Consider the following 21,580-nt stretch of genomic DNA (forward strand, 5'->3'; position numbering starts at 1 on the left):
CTGCTGCTTGCAAGTTGGCGTCGCATATGGATTGCAGTCCCAGCTCTCTGCCTCTGACCCAGTAGGGCACTACTGAGCCCGGGAAAGCAGCAGCAGGAGGCCCCAGCAATGCAGTTGCAGGCTCCTGGCCTAGCCCTGGTCACTGAGGTTATCTGGGGAAGCAGTGAACAGAAGACGTCTCTTTCTCTTTCTTTCTCTGTCTCTCTCCTTCTCCTCCTCCCTGTAACTCTGTGTCTTGACTAAATAAATAGATTTTTTAAAAACAAGAAATAAAAATTTTGAAGTCAAGACTGAAGAAACTTAATATTAAACAGTAATAAGTTTGTAACTAATATATTGTATTATTAATAGTTTGTTAGTATTAATACTTAATACTAATAGTATTAGTTTAAGTATATAATAGTATTAGTTTAAGTCAAATAAATTATAAATAAGTGTAAGAAGGGGGAAAGGAACATAAAACCACAGTCTGAGAAAACCCTTGTTACATTTGAACCTCAAAGCTGACTCTAAGCTACCTGGCAAATAAAGCTAAAGGAAAGAAACAATTAGCATATTTCAATTTTCTCTGTTAATTCAGAGGGAGCGATACAGTCTAATTACTTAATAAAGCAATTATCCTGTGACAGACAGGCAAGCATCTCTCATGACACTAAATATAGCCTCTATTATGGCTGAAAAATTATCTTTCACCAAATAATAGTTCATGTAATATTTTTTTAGCTTTTTTTTAAAAGATTTATTTATTTATTTTTATTACAAAGTCAGATATACAGAGCAGAGGAGAGACAGAGAGGAAGATCCTCCATCCGTTGATTCACTCCCCAAGTGACCACAATGGCCAGTTCTGCGCCAATCCGAAGCCAGGAACCTCCTCCAGGTCTCCCACGCGGGTGCAGAGTTCCAAAGCTTTGGGCCGTCCTCGACTGCTTTCCCAGGCCACAAGTAGGGAGCTGGATGGGAAGTGGAGCTGCCGGGATAGAACCAGCGCCCATATGGGATCCTGGTGCGTTCAAGGCAAGGACTTTAGCCACTAGGCCACGCTGCCGGGCCCGAGTTCATGTAATGTTTTATGGCTACTTTGATTTCTTTAAGTGGCTCATTTCCATTTTGGTTTTAAGAGAGATGTTTTTTCTTTTCTGATATTGTCCTTGTAAAGATGAGGTTTAGAAAATGTCACGTAGAGTAAGAACACTTACCAGATTTCATTATTATCAATATAACTAAAATAATTTTCAGATTATCTCTTTGCATAGTTTTTTTTTCTGAAAGCCTAAACAAGACTCTTAAAATTACAAATTTAGAACTGAGAAAAACAATGTTAGCACTTTCTCATTTTGATGCACATTTAATCTGAATATTGGTGAAGTATTATTTCAAAATATAAAAAACATGACTAAGACAACTCTAAAGTGAACATGTATCAAATATTTTACTCACCTGAAAAAACTAACAGGATCTTAAAATGTCTTCAAAGAGCAGTTGAGAACTAGTGCATACAGGCAATCTTAATTGATTTCTTTTTTAAACTTGAAATTTGTTAGCTCCCAAGGCTGCTGTGGAGGTATAGGATGCTGATCCTCCTCCCGTGGTGCCTGCATCCATTCTGGGCACTGGTTCCAATCTGAGATGCCCCAGTTTTAATCTACCCCTCTTCTTATGACCTGGGAAATCTGCAGAGGATGGCCGAGGTCCTTCAGCCTCTGGAACCTGTGTGGGAGAGCAGAAGCTCCTGGGTTTGGCCTTCAGATTGGCTTAGCTCTGGCTGTTGCAGCCACTGGGGAATGATTAGAACAACTTTTTCTCTCTGTCTCTCCTTCTCTCCATAAATCTGCCTTTCCAATAAAAATGAACAAAAGCTTTAAAAAAAAAAAAAAGGAAGAAGGAGCGACACAATGAAAGGAGTCTGCCCGTCGTGTTTCCCTCTGCCGTACCAGCCTGCTGGCTCTCCTGCTTTCCACTATGACATGGAACAGCACAAGGCCCAGGGCTGTGCTGTTGAACTGCCCAACTTCCCAGCTGCTGCACGGAATGCACGTCTCTCCTCATACATCATGCAGCCTTCCAATATTTTGTTATAGCAACATGCAACATAATCCCAAAACCAAAACTCAGGACACTTTCATGTCATCCGAGGACACGCATGGAGCAGCCGCAACTTTGAACTGTCTGAATTCAAAAAAGGCAGTATTACTTCCTTGTTTTGACTCTCCAGGGCCATGTTTCTGAAATGCTTGTGCTTTTTGGTGGTTAATTTCACTGTTTAAAGTGACCAGGGGCTGAAGTGTCCTTTCGTGTTTCGAAATTCAAAAAGCTGTGATGTGCCTTCCAGAGAAAGCATGTGTGTTAGATAAGGTTCACTCAGGCAGAACTGATGGCAAAGTCCAGTGTTGATCAACCTGCAGCACACATTCAATAGAATATCTTTGAATAGAATCACACAAGGAAATATCATGCATTGATCAATTGAGAAATACATTTCACCCACATGCTCACAGAACCTAATACTGTAGAAGCAATGGTTCAGTATTTGCTTCTTCAACCCAAGAACTCCAGCCCTCTTGCGGTTTGCCCAGCCAGGCACATCAGGAGGTACTGGCTTGGAAGCAGAGCAGCCGGGACTTGAACTGGCACTCTGATTTGGTGTTCTGAGTGGCAGTCCACTGTGCTGTCACTCCTGCCGAGACAGGTCATGACTTAGGACAGGTTAAGTCTGAGAGCTGGAGTAACAGCAGGAGATACGCCTCCGTGAGTTCCGCTCTCACTGGTGCTGTGATCCTGGGGTGTATCAATCACTGAACTGCTTTCTTTGTGTCTCGGTTTTTCCATCTTTATCTGTGAAATGCAGTTGATGATCAGCTAGTGTGCTCAACTCCCACTGTTGTTTTGGATACCCACTAGAGGTGCACCAGCAAACAAGCTCGAGTCTACACTGCATTCCCCTCCACTCTCACCCCCGGAACAGGAAGCAATGTATCAGCTGAAGTCTGCAAAAGCTAGGTGGCAAGAGAAAGGCTCACCAGGAAGACGCTGTGTCAGGCTTGGGAAGGCGCAGAGGCAGTGTGAACGGAGGGCACTGGGTTTGCATGTGGATGCTGTAATCTGCCTTGTCTCCACTAACTGAATACTCTTCAAGTCCTTCCTGTAAAAACAAAAATAATAAACGATCGTGTGCTTATGTACTTAATAAATCCTCTATGAAGTGGATAGTTCTTCATGTATTTTGAGTTACTCTCCATTTTAATATCGTATTAATTTGAAGATCTCTTAATCTATCTTTTCAATGCTCAGATATTCAGAATAAACAAATATGAAGAGAAAAGCAATCTCCCTGATGTCTCCGGCAATGAAATGAGACAGAGGATTCCTGTGGAGTTTCGCGAGGAGTCCCCAGTGACATGGAACAGGCTTGAATTCTTTCTCACGGGGTTTAACAAAGCTCGGTCCCAGCTCAAAAAGGCAGATGTGAGCAGGCTCACCGCAGCCACATTTCAAAATGATTTTGCCTTAAATTCGGTAATGTGGGGGCACAAGCAAAAGGTGACACTGCCAAAAATTATTATTAGGAAAAACGTAAAGGCCAGGAAACAGCTTCCAGTCAATAATTAGGAAGTTGTTTTGCCCTGTGAAAGGTGAGTTTGTACATGCAGATTAAGAGCAATAAATAAGACACACACAAAATAAACTGTTTAAATATTTGTCCTCACAAGACAATCATAAAGCTGTTTTAAGACCGTATTGGCATAAATCAAGCTGGAGAAATTGAGCCTGTCGTTAGAAAACATTTCCAATGAAAAATGGCTCTTTCTAAAGAAAACAGAGGCTGCTTTCACCCGAAGCATGAGACACTTCATTATTTCAAAAATATCTGTTTTAAATAAGAGTCGTTTCACGCAGCGTGTGCTTGCTATGAAAGCCGTTAGACTTGGAAAGCATTTAATAAACTGGTTGCTACCGTGTGTAACAAAAAAGGCATGCTGTTGCTGTGCTGAATGTGCTGATAATATTTGAAATATTGCACTTGTACAGCCACAGCCTTAGCGTCTTTTTTGTCAGAGACATTCTCAGTGTCATAGCCATCTACGATGCTTTGAAGTAAATAATTTATAGGGGCAGTGCTGACCGTAAGGTGTAAACTGCCACCTGCAGCTCCGTGTGACTTTCAGTTATAAGGACCATCTCGTGACCAAGTGTTCATGATTCTGAAACAGACATCTTTATCCTAATCTGAAACACTTTACTTCTCTGGAAATAACCTTAAATTTTCAATTAAGGGACGTAGAATATTACGTAACACCATATCAATGGAAAGGCACAAAATGCACTAGCTTTTTAATGGCTATGTTCCATCTCTGTCAAAATATAAGACATTTTTTTCCTAAAAGTAATATTATACAATGTAGCTATGGAAATAAAACACTATGTGGAGCAGAGATAAATGTGTGTACAATTGTGTAATTCTGTAATTCAACAGACTGGTTACTTGGTACACTCACTTCGGAGCCTCCTGTCAGTCAAAGCATAAACAAGACGACAGATCATACTTTCATCATATGTAAGCATGTCATTTCTGTGGACAATCTTTTCCTGATACTGTATTCTAAAAGCAAGTGGAATCTACACTCACTTGGTGCCCAATTATGCTGGAGAATTTGGACAGGTGCTATGATTCACTCCTCTCAGTGAGCAGTTCTTGGTCATCTACTTTCCATGATAGAAAATGCTGATTCAGACTAGGAATGCCTTTCACTTTCCACGCTCCCCACCTACTTTGTGAGACCACTTACACTGGATCCTGATACGTCAGTTCTAGAAACCCAGAACTATTCTTTTCCAAAACATTTTAATTATTACTATTATTAATTTTTAAAGTTTTGTTTGTTTGTTTTTGAAAAAGCAGAGTCACAGAGAAAAGGAAAAAAAGATCTTGCATCTGCTGGTTCACTCCCCTAATGGCCACACAGCCAGAGCCAAGCCAAGCCAAAGCTGGAAGTTAGGAGCCTCTCCCACGTCTCCCACACGGGTGCGGGGGTCCAAAGACTTGGGCCATTCTCTGCTGCTTTCCCACGTATTACTCAGGGAGCTGGATCAGAAGTGGAGCAGCCAGGACACAAATGGGGTGCTAACATTGCAGGTAAGCCTGTTATGCCTCTGTACTGGCCAAAAATTTTTAATTATTTTTCTTTTCATTTATTTGAGAAGGAGAAAGAGAAAGAGATAATGCAACTGCTAGTTTACTCGCCAATGTCTGACGCGGAGGTTGGGATCCATCTGAGCCAAACTGCAAATTAGGGACTTAGTCCGGGTAGGCAAACAGAAAGGCAAATAGTGGAACCATCCCTGCACACGCCGGGATCCCATATAAACATCGGTTCTAATCCAAGCAGCCCTGCTTCCCATCCAGCTCCCTGCTTGTGGCCTGGGAGAGCAGTTGAGGATGGCCCAAAGCCTTGGGACCCTGCACCCACGTGGAGACCTGGAGGAGTTCCTGGCTCCTGGCTTCAGATTGGCTCAGCTCCAGCCATTGCAGCTGCTTGGGGATTCAACCATCGGATGGAGGAACTTCCTCTCTGTCTCTCCTCCTCTCTGTATATCCATCCGCCTTTCCAATAACAATAAATAAATATTTTTAAAAAAACAGATCTTGGAAGGATTTTCTCAACCCTGGGACAATGGAAGCAACAACTCAGAACTATCAAAGCCATTCAGATAACACCCTTGGAACACTCTTCCCCATATCAGGATCTCTAACACATGATCAGATGACTGTCCCTGCCATCCCCAGGTGCTGATGTATTTTGATAGCAAGGAGTGGGCCCATCCCCATCTTACCCTGTGGACACAGGAGAAAAGAAATAAAAACGAAACATTTGTCCCATCCACCTTCCTCCACAGCTGACCCTCTCGATTCTAATCAGGGCATGCTTCCCTCTCCACGATGTAAACATTTAAAACAAAATTTTAAAAATTTTGAAAGTGGGGCTCGGCGCGGTGGAGCAAGTGGTTAAGGTCCTCACCTTGCACGCCCAGGATCTCATATGGGCGCCGGTTCTATCCAGGCAGCCCTGCTTCCCTTCCAGCTCCCTGCCTGTGGCCCGGGAAAGCAGTCGAGGATGGCCCAAAGCTTTGGGACCCTGCACCCGCGTGGGAGACCCGGAAGAGGCTCCTGGCTTTGGATCGGCATAGCATTGGCCATTGCGCTCACTTGGGGAGTGAATCATCGGATGGAAGATCTTCCTCTCTGTCTCTCCTCTCTGTATATCCGCCTTTCCAATAAAAAAATAATAAAAATAAATCTTTATAAAAAAAAATTTTTGAAAGTGGAGCAGCTAGAATTCGAAACGGGGCTCTGATATGAGATCGTGATTGCCACAAGAGGCGGTTTAATCCAGGCACCACAACACTGGTACCAGAACTAATTTTTATTTGTAGTCTTTTTTGGGGGGAGTGGAGGAAGGTTAGAGAGGCCAAGGAATGGCAGACACAGAATCCCAACAATTTTGCTCTGTCTTGCTCTGCCACCCTGCTGTTTGATCCCAAGCTGGAGGTCCTGCTTCAGAATGAAGTTCTGTGCATCGTAGATGTGATCCAAGCAGGAACCTAAAGGTCTCTGTGAAGTAAAAATAGAAACCCACCAAAAACTCAAGGATTGAAGCCTAGGAAAGAGCAGGAGACATTGCATGCACATTTCATGGCCTGATTCAAAACAGCCAAGCACCAATAGGGATTCCTTTTGTGCAGAAAAAAAAGAGAGCAAGAAGATCCCAGCTGCCACTGTGAACACTGCCAACACCTGCAGCCCTCACCAGCATGCAGAGGAATGAGGCTGAACCCGGCCAAGCTGCCCGAGTTCATAACGCTTTGCTTTGCTTGGGGAAGAAGTCGCCAGTACATGCCCAACCCAAGACCTGAGTTGCTGTAACATCACATTATTCAGGGGTTCAGAGCTCTTGTTGTGCTATGTCCACACTTGAGGCCTCAGTTGTCCCTGTGTCCTATGGCCAAGAGTGCAGAAGCTGCAGTGAAGCCTAGCCCTGGAAATGAGCTTCAGGGGCAATCAGCACAAGCCGGTGGTTCCAACACTACAAAGAGCGTGCTTGTGACACAGGTCCCAGGTCCAGCATTAGTTTCACATTGGTGGCCGTGTGCCTAGGACCTTATCTCCACAGCCGCTGTCAGAGATCGTATCCTAAGTCTGGTTGTCCATATGCCAGACCTGACACGGAGAGCAGGTCCGCAGCTAGGATTTTCCCTACCCAAACACACAAAGGAGAATAGGAGAACTCCCAGTATGTGTGGCCCCAGTATGCTGGCCCCAAAGACAAGTGTTTTTGGTAATTATTTAACCTCAGGAGAAAACAGGAAAGAGTGAAGAAACCCTATAGGACATTTGGGACATCATTAAGCAAAAACAATTTGCGAATCATCTATGGCCCAGAAACAAAAAAAAGATGGTGACACAGAGTTTAAAGAAATAAGAATGTAAGATGGACTCTGTCAATCAGCCGATTCTTCAACAACCTCATCGTGCTTGGAATGGCGAGATTGGTAGCAATTCAGAACTGTTGAACTATCAAAACCACTTGAGTAAGACCCTTGGAGCATGCCCCACATCAGGGACCTGGGATGGGTGGGAGACTGGGTGGGGCTTCTCCCTTTATCTCCCTCTTTACCTCAGATACATGGAAAAAATAAATGTGGAAATAATTGTCTTACCCACTTTCCTGTATCCCTTGAACCTTTTTGCCCTAATTAACTATGTAAAGATAGTCAAAAATAAAAAATGGAACAAAAAAAAAGAGGAAAGAAGGATGGAAAATTCTCCAAACCTTGCAAGAAATATGAGCATGCAGATTTATGAAACTTAAAATTCATTATCCTGGTTCAAAGAGGAATTCACCAAGACATACTTTAATTAAATCATCAAAAGACAAAGATAAAAAGAATTGTGCAAGCAGCAGAGGAAACTGAATCATCACACACAACGGAGCCTCTGTTGACACTTATCAGCGGCTCTAAGCTGAAACTTTGTGCCAGGAAAAGAGAGGATATATTCAGAATGTTTAAAGGAAAAACTGCCAAGTAGGAAATACTTACCAGTAAATCTTTCCTCAAGAAACAAAGTGATAGGGGGTTGGCACCGTGGAGCAGCTGCCTGAGCCACCGCTTGCGACATGGACAGCCCAGAGGAGTGGCAGCTCAGCCCTGGACGCTCCACCTCCAGTCCCACTCCCTGCTGAGGCAGCAGCAGACAGCCCGAGAGCTCAGGCCGCTGCCGCTCAGGTGGGAGAGCCAGGCAGGGGCTCTGCTTCTGCCTTTGGCCTGGCCAGTCCACGCAGTTGGGTCACTTGGGAAGCCAAACGGTGGATGGCAATTTTCTATCTCCTCCTCTGCTCTCTGTTCCTCTTAAATAAATAAAACCATGAAATTAAAAAAGGAAACAGTAGAGGCTTTCTCAGACAAAAATGGAAAGAGTTCATCACCATTGGACCTGCTTATTTAAGTGAAACAAATGGATACATTAGTAATATGAAAATGTGTGAAAGTATAAAGCTTTCATAGATTAAAAACAAATATAGAGTGAGGCTGGCAGTGTGGCCTAGTGGTTTAAGTTGCTGCCCGAAACACTGGCATACTTTATGGGAACTTAGTTGTATTCCAGCTGCTCCAGTTCTAATCCAGTTCTAATGCTAATGGCCTGGAAAAGCTGCAGTGAATCAAATCGCCAAGAATCCTTGGATTTCTGCACCCACACAGGACAGAGGGAAGAAACTCCACGCTTCTGATTTCCGATTGTCTCAGCTCCAATCATTGTGGCCATTTGGGTACTAAACAAGTGGATGGAAGGTCTTTTTCTCAGTTTCTCCTTCCTTCTCTGTAACTCTCTTACCAATAAAAGTGATTAAATCTCAGGGCCTACTGGCTAAAGTTGTTGCTTTGCATGCACCAGGATCCCATACAAGTGCCAGTTTGTGTCTCAGGGGATCTGCTTCCTATCCAACTCCCTGCTTGTGGCCTGAACAAGCAGAATGGCCCAAAGCCTTGGTTCCCTGCACCCACATGGGAGACCCAGAGGAAGCTCCTGGCTCCTGGGTTTGGATCCACTCAGCTCCTTCCTCTTCACAAAGATAGATTGTTCTTTTCTTTTAACTTTACATGGAATGTTCTTTGATTTACATTATATTTTAGGCCACAAAACAGGTCTTTCTGACAGCATTTAGTCAGCTTTATACACCGACTTGGTGAGAAGAGTGCCCCATGCTGTTTATTTTACTCCTCATGTATATACCTTCTTCTCTAGGGGCAGAGGAAAAGGGGAGGGGTTTCCTGGAAGTAATTATCATAATTGAAACAGGGGAGGAACTGATCATCTATATTGAAACAGGGGAGGAACTAATTATTTGAACAGAAACAAGGGTGGATGTTCTGTTCCACTTGCTTTGCACGAGATGTTCTTGCCATAATATCCTGCTTGCTGTGGCCCTGCTTGCCCAAGGCAGGCTTTGCAATGCAGCAGGCTGTCAGGTAGGCCAAGTCTAAGGCCCCTCAGTCTGACTCCTAACAAAAGTCCTCGCCTTGCACATGCCAGGATCCCATATGGCACCAGTTCTAATCCCAGCAGCCCTGCTTCCCATCCAGCTCCCTGCCTGTGCCCTGGGGAAGCATTCAAGGATGGCCCAAAGCCTTGGGACCCTACACCCGTGTGGGAGACCCGAAAGAGCTCCTGGCTCCTGGCTTCTGGCTTCAGATTCGCATAGCACCAGCTGTTGCGTTCATTTGGGGAGTAAACCATCGGACAGAAGATCTTCCTCTCTGTCTCTCCTCCTCTCCGTATATCTGCCTTTCCAATAAAAATAAATAAATCTTAAAAAAAAAAAGAAGGGAAGGAAGGAAATCAACACAATCATGAAAAACCAATGACTAAAAGATGAAATCAATAGAGAGAACTCAAAAATATCTTGAGACAAGTGAAACTGAAAGTAAAGAGCACCAAATCTTTTGTAGTACAGCAAAAGCAGTTCAAAAAGGGAAGTTTATAGCAATAAACGTATTAAGAAAAAGAAAGACCTAAATAAGCTTAGTCAACTAGAAAAAAAAATGAACTAAGGGCCCGGCGTGGTGGCGCAAGTGGTTAAGTCCTCGCCTTGCACGCCCGGGATCCCATATGGGCGCCGGTTCTAATCCCGGCAGCCCTGCTTCCCTTCCAGCTCCCTGCCTGTGGCCTGGGAAAGCAGTCGAGGACAGCCCAAAGCTTTGGGACCCTGCACCCATGTGGGAGACCCGGAAGAGGCTCCTGGCTTCGGATCGGCATAGTATCGGCCGTTGCGCTCACTTGGGGAGTAAATCATTGGAAGGAAGATCTTCCTCTCTGTCTCTCCTCTCTGTATATCTGCCTTTCCAATAAAAAATAATAAAAATAAATCTTTAAAAAAAAAAAAAGAACTAAGCCCAAAGATGGAAAAAAATGTCAGAGATCAAAACAGAAATAAATAAAAAAAAGAAAAGCAATATAAGAAGCTAAATGAAATTTGATTTAGATTATGGTAAAAATAAAAATGGCAAATTTTTAGCTGAACTAAAAAAGTGACTCAGATAAGTAAAAATCAGAAATGAAAAAGATTACAGCTCATATCAGAAAAAGAGAGGACTCTGAGAGACCATTATGAACAACTAAGTCAAAACATTGAATAACTCAGAAAAACTGCACAAATCACCTTGGAAAAATACCTTTATTTGCAAGGCAGTTACTAGAGAAAGAGGAAGAGATAGATCTATTTTCTGCTTGCTGGTTCACTCTCCAAATACCTACAATGACTGGGGCTAGATGGAAGCCCGGAGCCAGAGCTTTACCCCATTGCACAGGAGAGCAGGGGCCCAAAGGCTTGGGCCATTTTCTGCTGCTTTCCCAGGCACATGATGAGGGAGTTGGATCAAAAGTGGAGCAACCAGAACTTGGGCCAGTGCTCATATGGGATGCCAGTGTAGCAGCTGGCTGCTTAACCCATTACACAAGAACACTGGCCTGGAATAACACATTCTTAGAAATGTAGAGCCTACCAATACTGTATCATGGAAAAACAGAACATGCAAAGACAAATAATGAGTAAAAGTATTAAATCAGCAAGCAAAAAATCTCCCAGCAAAAAGGTTCAATCCCTGAGAAGTGCACTGGCAAATTCTATCCAATATTGTTTATTTTATTTCATTTCATTTCATTTTATTTTTGATGATGTTTGCATAGTTGAGAAGGATGCCTGTTCGTGTGGACCGCTGATCAGGGTGGGAAGGGTAAAGGAATCGGGGAAAGTGTTTGAGACAATTTGTTTCCAATTTTCTTTTTCTTTATCTGGGGGAGTGAGGTGAGAAGAGGAGAAGTTGCACTCAGCATCCCAACTGCATCAATACCCAGGGATGGGGGGCAACCACCCGATGTCATCCCAGGGTCCTCAAGACAGAGCATGCTCTGAGAGAACTCCGATAGTTCTGAAATTGGGTTGATTCAAGGATGAGGAAATCCTTCTAAGGTCCATTGGCTGACACAGCCCGCCCTAGAGTCTATATTTGCCCAGATACTGCTGTCAACATTGGCTGGGAGAGCTGACCAGTTTGTTCTTCCCTCCATAGCATTAGATGTCCTCTGCAGGCTGCAATGGGCTGCCATATCCCCCATGCGCATCTGGGCATGCCATCCACTGTTCCATCTTCAGCAACTGAGGAGGCCCAGTTCTAATTCACACACTCCATAGTCAGACCACACACCCTGTGATTCTCTCCATGTTTGGAGTTCTAAGTCTAGCGGTCCATTTGGGTAGGGGGGTGTGAGAGGGATTCCCAAAAAAGCCTTATGCGAAATGACCCCAGAACTGACTCCCGAATGTGCCAACCAGTACCGAGTCTGACTTAGTCCGTCACCCACATCAGCCTACACACACACTGTTGGTTGCATTCGCCCCATCAATTCTGCCTCCAGCCCCATCTCAGAGGCAAACCAATGGATGCTGCAATCCAGCCCAGTCCTGTCCACCACACGCTAAGCCCTCACATACACCAGCAGGAACTACAGTCTAGTCAGAGTGACCCCCCAATAACTCCCACCAGGCCTGCCCCCAATAACTCCCACCAGGCCTGAACATGACGGTATGTGCAGCAAACTTGTCTGGTCTGTTCCACATCCCATTCGGCTTTTGTATACGCTGATGGGTGGGCCACAGCCTAGCTCAGCCCAACTCCCCCACTATCCAGCCCACACCTATGCTGATGGGTTCTGCTGCCTGTGCTGCAGCTCCACCCAGCCATGCTTAACAGCGGGAGTTACAGTCGATCAGAGAGGTGCCCATAGTTTCCCTAATAGGCCCACTCCCAGACATGGATCTTGCTCTTTACTGGAGCGAGCAGGCATGGTCTAACGTGACAGGACTTGCCCCATTCCCAGCACTTGCCAGCTGATTCTGTAGCAAAGCCCCACCAGCCCCACCAACTTAACTGGTTCATGCAGGGACCGGTGGATACAGAGTTTACCCAGCCTGAACCTGGCTCTCTCTCTAGCGCAGCCATAGGCAGGCCAGTGAGTATGGTAGCCTTGCCTACCCTGGTCTGCCTCTGGTCCCGTTTCTTATACTCTCCAGTGGGAGCAGTGGGCCTACCCCAGACCTAGGTCTCACGTGGTTCAGTGGGTGTTGAGACCTAGCCCAGTCTACATCCATCCACCCTGGTCCTTGCCAACACCAGCAAGTGCTGGAATCTAACCCAGTCTGTCACACCCCAGACCCAGTCTACTCCTGTTGTGGGCTAAGGAGTTGATTAGCGCTCCTTGGAATGGGCAGGAACAGGAACTGGGCTTGTGGCTAAAAGCACCGAGACTAATTGGACTCATCTGTATCCAATATCCTGCTAAATGAGGATGTGGGGGGAAGAGTATACAAGGAGAGGTGAAGGAGCAATAAAGAGACTTTGCAGAGATTTCTACCATTACTGGTATCCTGTCGGTGCTTCATCCCCAGACCTTTTCCCTGCCCATGTTACTGGCTCTGCTGGTCAAAGCAAACAGTGCCTAATGTGGGGCATGGCACAAGGGACAATCTGAGAGACCCCTGGACCTACGAAGGTAAGTTTAGAATTAAAAATTTTGCAGGGGCGTAAGTGATTTTATCCCCAGACCCTCTCCCTGCGCTAGGGCACGAGGGACAATCTGAGGGACCCCTGGGACTCTGGAGGGCATTTATGATTTCATCCCCAGACCTTCTCCCCGTCCTGGGGCACGAGGGATAATCTGAGGGACCCCGGAAACCCAGAGACAAGCTTAGAATTGAATATTTTGCAGGGGCCTAAGTAAAATTTATCATGGAGCAAAAACTTGCTAAAGTGCAGATGATTAAGGGAATCCAAGATCTGCTCCAGTCACAAGGCACCGACACTAAGCTTAAGGCCTCGCAGAAGTTCGTTGAAACTGTCTGCCATGTGTCCCCATGGTTTGCTCTCCTTGTAGCCACCTTTTTCCTCTGGTGCTTGGTGAAAAAATGCTTTGTCATCCCCTGAAACAGTGGTGCAACCCTTCCTTGAAAAATTATCTGTAAGAAGGGAGCCGCAAACCAGAGTAAGAAGACAGAGGGGATCCCAAACCAGGGTTAAAAATGGAAAGGAACCCCAGATCAAAGTCTGGAGAAACTGCACGAAGAAGATTCGCAGTCCTTTTCTGAGGAGAAGGAAAGGGAAGAGGATAGAAATGAATTTGCTGAGGATCCTCCATCCATAGAGAATGTACCCATAGAGCGAGTGCCAAGCAAAAATCTCTTGGATAGGCATGGAGACCTCTGTGCTGCCTGTGCCACTGGCGCCATTAAATCTGGGTGCAGCTGTGAAAGATTTATGGGAGCAACTACAGCGTCTCTCCCTTCAGTTGAGGCAGGGTTAGCTCCAGCCCCGGATAAAATACAACTTGTTTCTCCATTTAATTATTTGGAATTTCAACTTTTTCAGAATTGTATTAACCGCCCCCCTGCCAAATTTCCATAGCCCAAATGATTTTAGCCATCTTTAAAAAGGCATCCAAGAATTCAAAAGTTTCAACTTCTAGGGCTCCTGGTGTAATGGGATGGGGCCATTGATGGCTCGCACCTGCTTGTCAGGTTAATTGACAGCGGACTGGGCACAGAAACAGAGTTTCCACACCTCGTCTTGACTACCTCCTCTGGCACCATTCAAGTTAATTAAAGGCGCCGAAAGTGCATCCTCCACCCCGCCCCCCTTCCGCTCCATTCAGAGACGGTGCAGAGATCGCTGCAGAGGCTCTATGAGCCTGGTTCCTTCTGGCTCCCATTGTGTGAGGTCAGGTTAATTAAAGTTTGAGCACTGGTAACTCCCTGTCTAAAACTTTGTAGTGCCTGGCTCTCAATTCGATGGAGGATGAAAGCTTAAAAACACCTGACTTTTGCCGCTTTTGTGGGGTAGATCCTGGAATGTAGCAGGAGCTGCTGTCGCCAAGCTTGGACGATACAGCCTTGTTCAGCTCTACACTTGTTTTTTAAAGATTTTTTATTTTTATTATTTTTTCATTGGAAAGGCAGATATACAGAGAGGAGAGACAGAGAGGAAGATCTTCCGTCCGATGGATGATTTACTCCCCAAGTGAGCGCAACGGGGGTCTCCCACGCGGGTGCAGGTTCCCGACTGCTTTCCCAGGCCACAGGCAGGGAGCTGGAAGGGAAGCAGGGCTGCTGGGATTAGAACCGGCGCCCATATGGGATCCCGGGCGTGCAAGGCGAGGACCTTTAACCACTTGCGCCACCGCGCCGGGCCCTCAGCTCTACACTTGTGTCTGGCATGATCTCTCTCGCTTTCTGCAACACTGGCTCTTGACTAAAGATCAACTCCGCTCCAGCCTTTGCAGCCACTTGGGAGGTGAACCATCAGATGGAAGATCTCGCTTTCTCCTTCTCTCTGTAAATCTGACTTTCCAATTAAAGTATTTTTTAAAAGCAATTAAGCAAAGATTGAACTCTGAATAATGATAGACATTAAAAAAAAAAAAAGCTGTGCCACATATGGTAAACCCCATGGACTTCTGAAAAAGCAAGCAATACTAGAAAGTTCAGAACTATAATTAACAAAAATGGAAGAAACAGAATGCCAAAGGGAAGGAATTAAGACTGTCTCACCTATCCTTGGAAACGGTGATGAAATAGATGGGAGGAATTTGAAAGATCTGGAATTCTGAACTCAGGGCCGTTCCCCAGCTCAATTCATTCGAGTTCCTCTATCAGTTGTTATCTATACAAGTGAAGGAAAACAATGTGGTGCCTCAGGAATAGTATTTCAATTGTAGGTTTCGAGAAAATGAGAAGCAGATTGAACAACTTTGGCTTATGATTCATCCCCCAGTTTCTAGCCACTGTCCTTTCATTTAACCCTTGGAACACAACCATGTGGGCTTCCGTCCTTGTATGTGCATGATGAGCTAATGCACCATGAAGGCTGCAGTGTCTGGGGCTTGCTTGCTGGCACTGGGTAACACTGGGGCTGTGACTTCACGCTCCTAACAACGGCAATGATAAGTGTTAGAATAGCAAACATAAGAGACAATCAAAGATCTCCTTCACTCGCCACTACTGAACAGCAGGCGGGCCCACTCCGAGGCTCTCTTAGAGACAGGGCTGTGTGATGACCAAATCATAACCAAGATATTTTAAAGATTTATTTTTATTATTTTTTTCATTGGAAAGGCAGATATACAGAGAGGAGAGACAGAGAGGAAGATCTTCCGTCCGATGATTCACTCCCCAAGTGAGCGCAACGGGCCGATACTATGCCGATCCGAAGCCAGGAGCCTCTTCTGGGTCTCCCACGCGGGTGCAGGGTCCCAAAGCTCTGGGCCGTCCTCGACTGCTTTCCCAGGCCACAGGCAGGGAGCTGGAAGGGAAGCGGGGCTGCCGGGATTAGAACCGGCGCCCATATGGGATCCCGGGCGTGCAAGGCGAGGACCTTTAACCACTTGCGCCACCGCGCCGGGCCCTAACCAAGATATTTTAGTGGACGTGAAGATGCTGTGAGAAATTTTTTTCTAACATTTTATGATACAAATTTTCAAGTATACCAACAATTTTTTATTTTTTAAAGATTTATTTTTATTGGAAACATACATAGAGAGGAGGAGAGAGAGGAAGATCTTATGTCAGATGATTCACTCCCCAAGCAGCTGCAACAGCCGGAGCTGCATCCATCAGAAGCCAGGAGCCTCTTCTAGGTCTCCCACACAGGTGCAGGGTTCCAGGGCTTTGAGCCGAACTCAACTGCTTTCTCAAGCCATAAGCAGGGAGCTGGATGGGAAGTGGAGCCTCCGGGACACGAACTGGGACCCATATGGGATCCCGGCACATGCAATGCGAAGACTTTAGCCACTAGGCTACCCGATTGAATTTACCAACAATTTTTAAAATTGTAGTATGGACCCATACTACAATTTTAGCCATTTAGCTGCAGCCTAATGGCTAAAGTCCTCACCTTGCACACACCAGGATCCCATTTGTAATTCCAGTTGTAATTCCAGCTGCTCCATTTCCCATACAGCTTTCTGCCTGTGGCCTGGGAAAGCAGTTGAGGGTGGCTCAAATCCTTGGGACCCTGCACCCACGTGGGAGGCCTGGAAGAAACTCCTGGCTTCAGATCGACTCAGCTCCAGCCTTTGTGGCCGCTTGGGGAGTGAACCAGAGAACAGAAGATCTTCCTCTATCTCCTCCTCTCTGTATATCTGATTTTCCAATAAAAATAAGTAAGTCTTCAAAAAACTAATAAAACAAATAAACCATTTAAATAAATAAAATCGCAGTGCTTCCTCATGTATTCACCACCTAAGTTATATCATTAACATTTTCTGTCTCCTTTAAGCATGAATCACCTTCATTTCTACCAGCTTACTTTTTAATGTGCTGCAAAGATGCAAACATCAGTGTACTTTATTCGTCCACATTTTTTGCACCCAAAGGTTTTATCTTTTAATTCCCTGTTTCAAAAATATCTTGAAATACTCTCACATGTTCTGTTTCTTTGTCTTATAACTTTGTTTATAACTTATCCAAAAGTTATAAATAAAAGAACATACTGGTCCAGTTTTTTTTTCTTTAAGATTTATTTTTATTGGAAAGGCAGATTTACAGAGAAGCAGAGACCACAACAGCGAGAGCTGAGCCAATCCGAAGGCGGGAGCTAGGAACTTCTGGATCTTCCATGAAGGGTCCCAGAGCTTTGAGCCAACCTCTGCTGCTTTTCCAGGTCACAAGTAGGGAGCTAGATGGGAACTGGAGCAGCCTGGACATGAACAGGCACCCATATGAAATCCTAGTGCATGCAAGGCAAGAATTTAACCTCTAGGCTGTGGAGCAGGACCCAGTTTTCTTTTTTTGTTTTTGTTTTCTTTTTTAGTATTATTATTTTTTCAAAGAGTGATGTGAGTGAGAGACATGAATAGAGATCTTTCATTTTCACTTCCTATGTGGTCGCAATGACCAGGTAGCAGGCTGGATTTAAGGTGCAATGGGATGAGCCATCCCATGCCACACAGGCATCCTACACTATTATGTCAGTTGGAGTCCTGGCTGCTCTGCTTCTGATCCAGTTGCCTACTAGTTCGCCTGGGAAAGTAACAGCTGGCTTTCCAAGTGACTGGGCTCCCACCATCCATGTGGGAGATCCATAAGGGCTTCCAGGTTATTGGCTTCAGCTTGGTCCAAGTCTGACTGTTGCAGCCATTTGGGAAGTAAATCAGCAAATAGGAAATCTCTCCATGCCCCCCACACCCGATCTCTCCTTCCTTTGCCACTGTGCCTTTCAATGAAATAAGATAAACCTTTAAAAAAGAAGTGAAGTAGACAGGACTCAAACCAGCACTCTGATATGGGATGCTGGCAACATGAGACATGACTTGCTTTGCCACCATGACAGTCCGAGAAAGTCTTTGTTCAAAAAAGCCATCTATAAATTTGCAGAAACAACTGACCCATCAGATGCCCACCACGAACTTGGGGTACAGGAAGTATGAAAACACATAGGAGGGACTGTCATTGTTGCTTAGAGGGGTAAGGTGCCATTGGCAAGATGTGAATCTCAAAGTGGTATGGATTCAAGTCCTGCCGGCTCCATTTCTGAATCACTTCCCTGCTAACGCACCTGGGAAAGCAACAGAAGATGGCCCAAGCCCTTGAGCCACTGCGCCCATGTGAAAGGCCTCGACGGAGCTCCTGCCTCCTGGTTTCAGCCTGGCCCAGCCTTGGCCATTGTGGCTATTTGGAGAGTGAATCAACAGATGGAGGATCTCCCCCTGCCACTCTGTTTTTAGATAAATAATTCTTAAAGGCACACACACATGCACAATTATGAGAGCCTCCAAAAGAATGTACTTCTCTAGTAACAATCAAGAAATAGACCTTGATTAATTTCCTGATCATTCAAAAGAATAAGTTTAAGAAAATTTAACAAGATTCAAGAGCATGCTGACGATGACAAGAGAAAGACAATTCATGATGTGGATGAGAAATCCAGCAGAGATCATAAATGAATCAATCAAGTGCAGGTGCTGTGGGACGGTGTGTTAAGCCAGCATCTGCAGTGCCGACGTCCCGTATGTGTGCCAGTTCTAGTTCTGGCTGCTCGGCTTCTGCTCCAACTCTTTGCTAATGTGACTGGAAAAGCAGAGGAACCCATCTCATGTCTCTGGTCCGCTGCCACCCATGTGGGAGAGCCAAGAGAAACTCCTGCCTTTGGCCTGGCCTGTCCCTGGCCATTATGGCCACTGGGGGAGTGAATCAGCAGATAAGAGATTTCTCTGTCTCTCTCTCTCTCTTCTATTGTAACTCTGCCTTTCAAACAAATAAACACTTTTTTTTTTAAAGGAGCCAATTAGAAATCTTGGAGCTAGGAGTACTACTGGAGCACAGTGGGTTGGGCTGTTACTTGTAGCAGTAACATCCCATGTGAAAGTGTTGATTTGAGTCTTTTTTTCCTTTGTTTTTAAGATTTATTTATCTATTTTTATAGATTTATTTATTTTTGTTGGAAAGTCAGATATACAGAGAGGAGGAGAGACAGGAAGAAAGATCTTCCATCCGCTGGTTCACACCCCTAGTGGCAGCAACAGCTGGAGCTGAGCTAATCCAAAGCCATAAAGCCAGGAACTTCTTCCCAGGTCTCCCACACAGGTGCAGGGTCCCAAGGCTTTGGGCCATCCTCGACTGCTTTCCCAGGCCACAAGCAGGGAGCTGGATGGGAAGTGGAGCTGCTGGGACATGAGCCTACACCCATATGGGATCATAGCATGTGTAAGGCAACGATTTAGCCATTGAGCCGTTGTGTCAGACCCCAACAGCAGGCTAATTTTTAAATTGATGATTGTGTATGGTCTGCAAAATAACTTTATAAGTATCTGAATGGCCTTAGCAGTAATAAAAGGTTCTCCACTCCAAAGGAAGAAGTTTAATTTAGACTCCCAGTCTTGGAGGCCCACAGTGTAAGATTCCGGGTCTGTTGAGGCATGATGAAGTGAATGCAGAGGTAGGATCTTGCGCTGAGCCAGGAAGCAGGCGAAGACAGGCAACAGACTCACTCCCGGTGTCTGTGTGGTCTCTCTTTACAGAACCACCGCGATCTAACTCCACCTACTCACTCCCCAAAGTCCCTATTTCCATATGTAATGGGGCAGCGCCATTGTCAGGTTAATTGACAGCCGACAGGGCACAGAAACAGAGTTTCCACATCCCGCCCTTCCTACCTCTCTCTCAAGATAATTGAAGGCTGAGAAAGTGCACCCTGTCCCTCCCTCCTGCCTTCCACATCATTCAGAATAACTGACATGCAGAAATTACTATGGCGGATCCACACCTGGCCTCCCTGCCCCCTGTTGTGTTGTGTTTGGTTAGTTAACTTTTGGCTCTGGTAACTCCCTTCCTGCCTGACACCTTGTTGTACTGCATGGATCTCAATCTGGAGGATGAGAGCTTAAAAACCCTTGCCCATCCGGCCAGGTGCAGTGGCTCCTGATGTGTAATGGGAGCTGCTGTCACCAAGCTTGGGAAATGAAGACTCCTCCTGACATCCTGACATCCTGCACATACACCACCATTTTAACTAACATGCGAACTGTTAACACAAGACGTTGGGGACCAAATGCCTAATAAACAGACCTTAGGGGGACACTCAAACTAAACTCCAAGCTATAGCTGTGACTTGAGGGCATTCCCATGAAATTTACAGCAGAAATCGCCACGAAAACTTTGGAGGCCAGGAAAAAAAAAATGGACTGAAACATTTAAATGCAGGGGCGAGGGCAAGAAAGCCAAGAACATTATACTCAGCAAAGCTATCCTCCAAAATTAAGGAGAAAATGCTTCCATGACCAGTAGACTGAATAGTTCATCACCACCACACCAAACCAGCCCTACAAGAACTGGTTCAGGTCGTTCCACGCTGAAAGCGAGACGTTGGTGACGACTGTCATGTTAAAGCACAAATCACAACGGTAGAGCAGATACACAAAATGGAAAAGACACAATGATTCATATTTTACTCTCACTTTTTTCTGGATTTGACTATCCGTTATGCACAGGATTACAGTTCTATAACTTCTTATTAGGTGTTGACATCAGGGTTACCTTGTTCCCTTAATTTCTTAAAAAAGAAAAAGATTTATTTCTTTTGAAAGAGTTATGGAGAGAGAGAAATCCTCCATCCACTGTTTCCCTTCCACAGATGACTGTGATGGCCAGGGCTGGACAGGTCAAAGCCAGGAGCTCCGTGCAGGCCTCAAACGTGGGTGCAGAGGCCCAAGCACTTGGCCATGCTCCACTGCTTTCCCAGATGCATTGAGAGCTGGATCAGAAGTGGAGCAGGGCATGAACCAGTGCCCATTGTGAAATGCTAGTACCTCAGGAGCCTTACACACTGTCCTACAAAGCCAGCCCCATACCTATAGCTTTCTGAATGTGCATTTGGTAGAAATATGTGTATCACACATGAGCCACTAAAACTAAGAGCATATAATTGTTTTAACTTACACATTTTAGAGGTACCCTATGTAGCAATCCCACCACTGGGTATGTACTCAGATAGACAAAGCCAAAATATTCCAGTTCTGGTCTCTTAGCCTATGAAGCATGTATGATCAATAGTCCCATTTGATTTTCTCCTAAATAATTTTCAACATCTATGTAAGAAGAACATTGAAATGTTAAGTTGAGGGCCCAGTGTGGTGGCCTAGCGGCTAAAGTCCTCGCCTTAAACACACCTGGAATCCCGTATGGGCACCGGTTTGTATCCTGGCAGCCCTGCTTCTCATCCAGCTTCCTGCTTGTGGCCTGGGAATGCAGTTGAGAATGGCCCAAGGCCTTGGGACCCTGCACCCTTGTGGGAGACCCTGAAGAGGCTCCACACTCCTGGCTTTGGGGTGGCTCAGCCCCAGCCATTGCATCCGCCTGGGGAGTGAACCATAAGACCGAAGATCTTCCTCTCTGTCTCTCCTCCTCTCTGTATATCTGCCTTTCCAATAAAAATAAATGGATCTTTACAAAGTGTAGTGGAAACTTGATTTCTGAAGCCA

The sequence above is a fragment of the Ochotona curzoniae genome, unplaced genomic scaffold (assembly GCF_017591425.1).
Source record: "Ochotona curzoniae isolate NIBS_2020 unplaced genomic scaffold, NIBS_Ocur_1.0 scaffold_2587, whole genome shotgun sequence".
Classification (NCBI taxonomy): Eukaryota; Metazoa; Chordata; class Mammalia; order Lagomorpha; family Ochotonidae; genus Ochotona; species Ochotona curzoniae.